The following is a 10,552-nucleotide window of genomic DNA, read 5'->3' as shown; positions in this document are numbered from 1 at the left end:
ATATGCTACATTCGAGGATTGCTTACAGAAACAGGAATAAGCATCTGGTCATAGTACCGCAATCGACGAAGGGTATCAAAATCCCTTGGCATTATTGTGAGCCTATATGGGCATGAGCGGCGAGAAAGTAAGCATGTTCAAAAAACTCGATGATCCAGTCCTCAGTGATTTCTTGAAGACATAATAATGCAGATGCTTGCCACCACATGCCAATATTCCATTGCTCACAAATTTCACGCACAATCCTCTGGAAAGGGAGCCTAGATATCGCAAGCTGCATGTGTCGCTCAATACGACGAAGCTCCTACAAAACTGCCTTTGTGACCTTGATATCTCCTTGCTCTGCCTTGCGCTGCAGTGACTCAGTAGGTTTTTCAAGCCTCCGTGCAGTTGCCTTGGTACGAGCCATCTAAACAAATAAACAAAGCATGATGAGAAACGCATTTAAAAAAGTCAGTACCAAGCGATATAACACAAATAGGATTCCAGAGTACATTGTATCGCTTGGTACTGACATTATGACCAACGTTATCACAGTGGGGTCAGTACTAAGCGATATAAAGCAGACAGGATTCCGTAGACCTTTGAATTGCTTGGTACTGACCCCATGAAAAACATTATGACAATGGAGTCGCCACCAAGCGATATAAAACAAATAGGACTCCAGAGGGCTTCAAATCGCTTGGTACTACTGACCCCACAAAAAACATTATGACATTTATGTTGGAACCAAGCGATATGAAATAAACAAGAGTCCAGAGGGCTTAGAATCGCTTGTTGTTACTGACCCCATGACCAACATTATCACAGTGTGGGGTTGGTACCAAGCGATATAAAGCAGACAGGATTTCGGAGGCCTTTGAATCGTTTGGTATTGACCCCATGAAAAACATTATGACAATGGGTCGTCGCTACCAAGCGATATAAAACAAACAGGACTCCAGAGGGCTTTGAATCGCTTGGTACTGCCCCATGATGACTAACGTTTTTACAGTGGGGTCGGTACCAAGAGATATGAAATAAACAAGTGTCCAAAGGGCTTTGAATCGCTTGGTACTGACCCCATGACCAACGTTATCACAGTGGGGTCGGTACCAAGAGATATGAAACAAACAGGAGTCCAAAGGGCTTCGAATCGCTTGGTACTGACCCCATGACCAACGTTATCACAGTGGGGTCGGTACCAAGCGATATAAAGTAGACAGGATTCCGGAGGCATTTGAATCGCTTGGTACTGACCCCATGAAAAACATTATGACAATGGGTCGCTACAAAGCGATATTAAAAAAATAGGACTCTAGAGGGCTTAGAATCGCTTGGTACTGACCCCATGACCAACGTTATCATAGTGGGGTCGGTACCAAGCGATATGAAACAAACAGGAGTCCAGAGGGCTTAGAATCGCTTGGTACTGACCCCATGACCAATGTTATCACAATGGGGTCGGTACCAAGCGATATAAAGTAGACAGAATTCTGGAGGCCTTTAGATCGCTTGGTACTGACCCCATGAAAAACATTATGACAATGGGGTCGGTACCAAGTGATATGAAATAAACAGGAGTACAGAGGGCTTAGAATCGCTTGGTATTGACCCTATGACCAACGTTATCACAGTGGGGTCAGTACCAAGCGATATGCACACAGACAAAAACCATAGGCCTTTGAATCCCTTGGTACTGATCCCATGACCACAAGATATCACAGTGGGGTCGGTACCAAGCAAGAATCAATTAAACAGAAATTCACAAGTCTATTAATCGCTTTATACTGACCCCATGACCAACATTGTGCAGGGTTTGTGCTTGCAGGGTTTGAACCTGTGGGCAATATTCCACAAGAGGGTTAGTACCAAGAGACTTGCTAATCGCTTGGTACTAGACCCGTGGGCAACGTGAGCCAAGGGGGTCAGTATTAAGCGATATGGGACTAGAAGGACCCCAATGAAACCCTGAGCACTTTGTATAGACACTATTATCAACATTCACAAAACAGACAGCAAAAGTTAATAGAGGGTTTGAAAGAACTCTGAAATACCTGCAATGGATGTAGAGGCTGCATGCATTTGTGGCTCAAATTGGGGGGCATTGAGGAGGCTGATGTAGTCGGAGACTTGGAGGACGATGGTTGGATGTAGCAGTGATGGCGTTTGGCTCTTGCTATTTTGTCAGAGAGTCAGAGGTGAAAAAAATAAACACATGCAAGAAAGGAGAGGAGTGAGCACATAGTACATACCATATTGACATGTCACTAATCCATCCGACCTTTTAAATGTCCGCATGAGTGGTATGAGTCGATAACGTCTCGAATCTCCTCGTGTGGTACGAGTTGATAACGTCCCAAATCTCCTTTGGGAGCAATGTTCGGGGAAAATATTTTTGAGAAACATACCCAAATTCCCATTGGACTCTTCTCAAACATACCTAAAGGCATTTTAATTTCAAGTGACGGCCACCATGGAAACTAAGGTTTCAATTGAAATCAAATTTTCTAGAGTACTAGTGGGTTGCAAATGTGTAAACATGAAGGCCAAGTAAGTTTATAGGCCTTCAAGTCGAAGCTTAGGGAAGGCCTTAAATTTTTAGGCCTGGAAGACAGACTATTTCAGCTTACAAAATACAACTAAAATACAAAATATGCCGCTTGTATGTTTTTTATTTAATATATAAAGGCTTCATCTTTTAAAAAAAACTTATTGACCCCTTTAAGTCTCTTTAAATTAAGGGGTCAGTACCAAGCGGTGATAGCTCTTGAATTCCGCGCGTGAGCCCTCTACCACTTGGGTATTGACCCCTCATCCATTTGCAAATGTGTAAATATGAAGGCCAAATAAGTTTATAGGCTTTCACATTGAAGGTTAGGGCAGACCATCAATTTTCAGGCCTGGAAGATAAGACTATTTCAGCTTATAAAATACAACGAAAATATAAAATATGCCGCTTGTATGTTTTTTATTTAATATATAAAGGCTTCATTTAAAAAAAAGTTATTGACCCCTAAAATTTAGGAGTCAATAAGTTTTTTTTTTAATGAAGAGACTTAAAGAGACTTAAAGGGACTTAAAGAGACTTAAATTTAAAGAGACCTGATGGGCTCGTGAATTCCACGTGAGCCCTCTACCGCTTGGTACTGACCCCTCTTTTTTTTGTGCTAGTACCAAGTGACAGGGAACTTGCATGTGTACATCCCAGTCTCCTTATCACCAGGTACTGACCCCATGCATAATAAGCGTGCATGTTCTAATTGACTGAAATGTTTTTTTAAGGCATGTCTTCGAAAGAGTTGGACATTGTCTACAAATCAGATGATGAGGCAGAAGAGTCTTTTGCAGAAAAGATGTTTATGTTCTTGTACAATGCACAAGCCCACGAGCGTTTGCATGAGTTGTCTTCAATGTTCAACAAGGAACTTTCTCTTGAGAACGTCATTAATTCTTGTAGGATTGTTCTCGGTGACGTGAGCTCCTATGAAGACACTGTTTCTACCAATATCATTATGTCCGATGGTGAGAACGATATGTTCATCCATCTGATTTTACAATAGACAATCATGAAGAGGAGGCTTAGCCGTTGTCGTGAAAAGATTCCAAGCTGCAGCAATAGAGTAGATGAGAAATGCCCAATACACTCAAAGAAGTGTTGCCTGCTCCAATTTAGTTATAATTTTCTTTGTTTTTTGCATCTTCTTACTGAGGACTCATAGCCCGACGACACAATGACTTTGGCAAGCACTCAAGTGCCAAATCGAGGATGATGGGGTTGAGGAAGAGGTGGCTATAGACCCAGCAAAGGAGAGGGCAGAGGCCGAAAAGGAAACCTTTGAGGCTAGTGCATCCCTTATCCCCTTCGATGCAGCACCTATTTCATTGGAAGACAATCAATCTAATGGGAATGAATAGAGGGAGTTGTCACTACCTTCCTTGCCCAGCTTTACTATGGTAGCCCAAGCTGATTATGTATTATTAACAGACATTATGCAACATTTCAATATTCGTGAAGAATATTGCTTGGCTGCCTTAACAAATTTTAGTGAAGCAGACATGGGCTGGATAGAGAAAGGAGTTGACAATTATCTACTAGCTGATTCTGCAGTACAGGACTCCGAGTACCTGCCTAGGCGACAGCAAGGAGATATTAAAGAAGATATTCAATGAAGCTAGGACATATGAAACCCAATTGCCTTTCGAGGAGGAGAAGGCTGCAGCAATTGCCGACCATCTTAATTTGGCAGATATGGATAAATTTTTTGCACCTACTGTGCATGAAGACAGTAAGTCCACGATCCCTTCATGCACCTATTGTGCATGAAGACAGTAAGTCCACGATCCCTTTGTTGGACAAGAACCATGCTTGAGGGTGGTGAAAATCAACAAGTAATAGAGCCGAAGATTTTTCAAACTATAATAATTTGATTTACGTGGACTTTGTCGATTGTATCAATTAAACATATAACATTGGTACCATGTTTTTGTATATGATGATGATTTCCTGAAGAGAGCAAGAGGCGCAAGACCATCCGGAGCTTCCACTTCAAAGTCAACAAGTCATCGAAAGGATGTTGCTCTTGCTCAATATATAAGACATTTGAATCATCAAAAGATACGTGCAATTTACAACACTTGCTTAAAATTGACAACAGCGCAGTGACATGAGTCATGATGATTACAATTTTAATACGAAAATCATGATATTTCACAAGGAGTTCTCAAAAGACAATGCAAAATTCCCTTTATTCGCATTCAAAGCACTATCCAGGTTTTGTGGTGGACATGAAGTGCCTTTAAATGATACTGAGAAGATGGTGCTTGTTAAGAAACAGTTTGCACTGCGTTTGTTTGGTCAAGGGTATGGTTGCCAAGCACTAAGATGCCCCTACTACTTGTCATATACAATGCATGCTATTGTAGCGGGGTCCTACAGACCCAGACACATTGCATCCATATGGAAAAAGATATCTAATAAGGACAAGAAAAAGTCGGTCAGAACTGTTGCCTCCAACAGTTCAAATGCCAAAAATAGATCTCCCGGTAGATGAAGAGGAAGAAGAGGAAAAGGAAGACCACTAAAGAAGATCAAGCCCACCTCATCTAGACCACCTTCTCCCAACCCCAACTCTTGAGCGACACCACAACTGATGGCGCTCTCTCGCAGCAGTTGATTGATTCTCTAAGCGCATTATTGCTTTTCTTTATTAATCAATTGTATTGCACGTATCAATGATGAGGACTTGAATGTGTGTTTTTGTTTTGCTTTGTGAATCAATTTCCTGTAAGTCCATTGATGTAACTCTAAAAGACTATTGGCTCGATTCTTGCCTCTACCATGTCTAGTGTGCTTAAAGTAACCTGTTCTTGCCATGTGACTTTTCCATGCCTTGAGTTGACCATATTAACAATGAAACGTATGTCATGGTGTATGATTATATAGTATATGTTGCAATCAATGACAAAACAGAAAAAAATCAGATGTATGTATTAGTTGGTCTCACAGTATTGAGATTGCAGCAGTTTTTTAAGTTCTTACCATGTAATGAGTTACATGTTAATCACTCCATCCTGCAATGAATGCCTTCCTCCAAGTCTCTAATATGTTTTCAAATAATTTTATCTCACTATTGCTCAAGCTCTTTTTCTCCATGAATACAAAGATCCTGTCAAGTGAAATCCACACATCTGCCTTCCGATTTTGGATTGAACCTTCATTTCCAATGTCCTTGACTGCATTATGTAGATCTTTTCATCGATTAAACATCTTTGCTTGTTTTTTATCTCGACAGTCTTTGAGGTAGTATGACAAAAATCTTTTAGCTTTCACACCACCTATTGATGGATTTTTTTGGTACTTTGCTGCCTCCTTGTGACCGCTTGTCGTTCTCCTCAATTTTAACATGTCCCCCATGCAAGCCAATGTTTGATAGCACATTTTCTATTGCGTTGATTTCTTTTAAAGATTCTTTTTTAGGCTTTAACGTCCATGCAAAGCATATGTACAAATACACTAGCTTCTCTACAGTTCTACATAGTGCATGTAATGTGCATATGTGCACTCTAGATAGAGGAATATCAAGCACTGCTTTGAAATCTTTATATGTTAATGCATGTCAGGAGCTTTGTTCCATAGTACATGATCTAAAGTCTTGGCACTTGATATGCAATATAGACATGGACTCTTTGTATTTGCACCTTTGCTTATGTTATACATGCATTTTAGAGTCTTCAAATCACCTACCATGTGCCATTTCACTTTATAGTCACCGAACCCAGGCATATGAAGGGCCCTTCCATTTCTTTGCTCACTAATCAGTGATGGAATTGTAGTTTGATGAAATACCCAATGCAAAATTTCAAAGTCTTTTTTATCCACCTTTGTCATTAAGAAGAAGCTCATGTTTAATTCAAGTTTTGTGTTTAGATTATTTCAACGTAATACACAGTCATATTCAATGATAAAGAAGATACCTCAAAAGATCTAAGTGGCAATATGTTATTCTCTGATTAAACACTGAAATATCTTGCATCATCTTTTGTAATTGATGTGTCTAAGGCCCTGTTCATTAGAGTGATAGTAACCCTCTCCATTTTTCTGTTCTTTAAAATCTCACACTCATCCAGTTTCAAAACAAATTTTAGAACTCCTTCACATTCTTCTTGACTAATCTCAAAGAACTAAACTCTATACATTTGCAAAGCTTCAAGATCAAAGAAAATAGTGTTGTGCTGGTTAAAGGGTACCTCTCTGTCTTTCGCAACAAATGTTACTTCAATATGTACTGGTGAATCAAGCTTCTCAAACATCTCTGAGTTCACATGTTGGTGTGCAGACTTTACTTGCATTGGTTTTGGAAGTAATGAACCTTTATGCTTCTTACTTTGACATTTCTTTGCTAGTGCCTTAAACAGTATACTATATGCTTTTTGAGAGATGCCAGTCTCATCCAGCATTACTTGCACCTGAGTTGCATCGAGCTGGTACTTGTTCATAAAAGAAGACACATGCTTCTCATTGATTTTTTTGAAACTTCTTTTGATACAACATCTCTTCCACTATTCCTTTTGGTACCAAATGGCTGTAATGCACTCTAGCTTCAGAATGTACCTTGGACTTTGGATGAAGTCAAGATCTAAAAATAGAATAACATCAAATCTGATTACTTATGTCTAGTTTCAAACAAATAACCTAATCTTTAAAGAGAAATATATATGAAACAAGAGTTAACATTACCTTACAGCCTATACTCGCTTCTTTATCCCTCACTTTCCACTTTCAAATTTCTCTTTGTTGCAAAGTTGCCTTCTTCTTTTACGTGGCCCTAGTGCTGTGTCCTTTCTCCTTAAAGCATCAATCTTTTTCTCCAAGTCTTGAATTGTTTCTTTGTTTGCCATAAGCTTCTTTGCATACAACCCATTTAGTTTTTTTATTTCAGTGTTCTCTATCTATAGAAAATCTCTCTGTTGTTCTGCAACCATCACTTTTGTTTCCAAGTGTTGGCCATAACCCAGCAAACCTTGTCTACCATCACCCGTGAAATGTGGTAAGTTTGTAATGTTATAAAATGGAGGTGGTGCATTTGTAAATGGATCCTTGGGATACATTGACCCATCGGTCCATAAGTCCAGATGATGCTCTCCATTATTCCTCCTTTGCTCTTTTTGCTTATAACATAAAAAAAATCTCTTATTTCGTTTCTTCAAAGGCTGGTACTTAGATTGTATGTCTACATGAAGATGGTACGTATCATATGTTCTTTTACTTGCACCATTTCTACTATTGTTACTGAGAATTTGAGTGTCTCCATGTGTTGTTGAAGGTGGATTAATTGGAATCCCCAAATTTGGATTAGTGTTCTCATTTTGTAAAGCTAGGATTTTTTGTCATCATAAAACATATTAAAGAATTGAAACAAGAATTAACTCGATTAGTAAGGAGGTTTTTTTATAAGTTTTAGTAGGAAAACCCTCACGATCAAGATGATGATTAAAGCTTTCCTCGAATCTATTAAATGCATAACTACCTCAAATCTGTGAAATCTTGGTTCTGACAAGTTTTACTTGCATCCAACAAAGAATGCACCTTATGATGAAACCTCATTGAAAGAATATGTATATTTTAATATATTTAAACTAATTATTATAATATTAAAAAAAATAACCCGAATTACAAATTTGGATATGTTTTAAACCTTTTTTTATTTTTTCTCTCTAAGCTGAGTTGGCACTTCTTACAGGGCCCAAAATTGAGTCCACATTTCTCCTAATGCAAAGTCTCCTCTTGCTTCACCCCCTCCACACACACACACAAAAATTGAATGGGGGACTTTGCATGAAATGAGATAAGTTGTAATTACAACTTATCTCATTTCACCCCCTCCACACACACACACAAAAATTGAATGGGGGACTTTGCATGAAATGAGATAAGTTGTAATTACAACATTGAGCCCACAAAATTAATAATGTCCTATCTAATTACATTCATCAAATATGTAAATTTAGATATTGCCCATTTACATGCATTAAAAAGGTGAAGTGATTCTACCTTATTATATTTTTTATTATATTTTATTTTTGGAAGAAAAAGCAGGGCTAATTATATTCCATCAAAAAGTACATCAATGATCAAAATTATTGAAAATTTGAGGGGGGGGGGGGAAAATCCGAACAGGGTTCTCGCATGAGCGACGCGTAAGAGCCGTTGGACCCAGGTGTCGTTCATGCTCTCTGGTTCCTGCATGCTACAGCTTCCATCTCCCCTCCTCTGTATTCCATCTCGGTTTGCCTGCTGTGCCCTTCTTCCCTTTACCCGCTCCCCCCGAGAGGGGGGAACTCTGCACTGAGACTCTGCACTGAGATGTCGCTTCAGGACATCGTCCGAGCCAGTGCTGCTCCGTCCTCTCAAGCATTACGCGAAGGTGCTGGCCCCTCGTCTCTTGTCCTCCATCAAGCGCCTGTGAAGCTCCTCGGTGGCTCACTCTCCGTGAACAGATCGTCTGCTTCGCCCCTCCATCAGCAACACGGTTCTGGAGGCCGTCTTGACTCTGAAGGTGCTGTTGGGTCGCAGCATGATGTCGCCTCTCAGGGGCATCTTGGCCCTGCTGTCAACGGTCACCCGGCATCCTTTGCTGATGCTGTCCGACTCCCTGCAGCCATACGGTCGATCTCAGGTCTTGGTCAGGCTTCGATTCCCCCCAGGTTTGATCATCTGATTAATTTGTCGCAGAACCTGACATTTGAAGAAAAAATTGGTGAGTTTGATGTTGATTCAGATGGCGCTGTAATTTGTGATAATGATGAGTTAGAAGCATGGCAGGACCATCTGTCTTCCCATGCTTTGATAGGTCTTTGTCATGGGGCCAGACCCCCTGTCGACACTTTGAAATTCTGGATAAAATCAAATTGGGAACAGAAAGGAATTAAGGTAGCTTCTGTTCAGCATCTTCCCAACTCTTATTATATGTTCATCTTTGAGGATATTTTAAGTGCGTCTTCTGTTATCAACAGCGGCCAGTGGATTATAAGAAACACGCCCCTTTCGTTCTTTCGATGGTATGACTCCTTTGATCCCAAAGGCCCCAAACCCACCAAAATCCCCGTTTGGGTTGAATTGACTGATATGCCCACTAAGTATTCCATATGGGCCAAGAGGATTGGGGGTGCTGTAATTAGGAAAAAGGTCGTTAACCCCGCTTTAGCTCTTAAGCTTGACGCTCCATTCTCTGAGAAGGAGGTCAAGGAGGCTATCTCTCATCTCAAAAAGAGGAAATCTCCGGGTGAAGATGGGATTCCTAATGAATTCTTTCTTGCTTTTAAAGATGAGCTGACCCCTCACATCCTAAACATCTGGAGGGAAGCCATGAAGAAAGGAGGTTTGGCTGAAAGGACCAATATGGGGATCATCAAATTGATCCATAAAAAAGATGAGAAAGAAGATCTTGGAAACTGGAGACCCATAACATGTCTCTCCTCCCTCTACAAAGTCTATGCTCATATCCTCACTAGTAGAATCAACCCCTATATGGACGAATGGATCCTCAAAGAACAAAAGGGTTTCATCAGGGGTAGATATATTCTTGATGCTATTATTAGCCTTTGGGAGGGCATGGAACATGCTGAAAACTCTGGGCAGAACTACATCTTCCTCAAAATAGATTTTGATAAAGCCTATGATAGAATTGATTGGTCTTTCCTCTTCCAATCCCTTCAGGATATTGGCCTCAACAGGAAGTTCATTAAGTATATCCAAACTTTACTGGGTAATGCGTCTTCCAAGGTTGCTGTTAATGGGTCTCTCACTGAAGCCTTTCCTCTTAGGAAATCTATTAGGCAAGGCTGTCCCCTCTCCCCCCTTCTTTTTGCCATTGTTGCTGATGCTCTTGGTTGGTTGGTTAACAAGGAAATAGCCAGCAACAATATTAAGGGTATTGAGATTCCCAACAGGCCTAACCCTTTATGCCTTCAACTTTTTGCTGATGACACAAATGTGCTGCTTTGGAATGAAGTGCAGACAGCTGCCCACTTCATGTCCTGCCTTGAAACCTTTTGCCTGGCCAGTGGTTCT

The 10,552-nt window shown here is 40.3% G+C and overlaps 1 pseudogene; it reads right to left on the bottom strand.

The window, feature by feature from the left end:
* Positions 1-304: 304 nt before the first annotated feature.
* LOC147632880 (uncharacterized) lies at positions 305-7,514 on the bottom strand (annotated as a pseudogene).
* Positions 7,515-10,552: the final 3,038 nt, after the last annotated feature.

The sequence above is a fragment of the Cibotium barometz genome, chromosome 13 (assembly GCF_041138505.1).
Source record: "Cibotium barometz isolate CiBa-2024 chromosome 13, ASM4113850v1, whole genome shotgun sequence".
NCBI lineage: Eukaryota > Viridiplantae > Streptophyta > Polypodiopsida > Cyatheales > Cibotiaceae > Cibotium > Cibotium barometz.
Note: the sequence above shows the minus strand (reverse complement) of the source record. Positions and strands in the feature narration are given on the sequence as shown.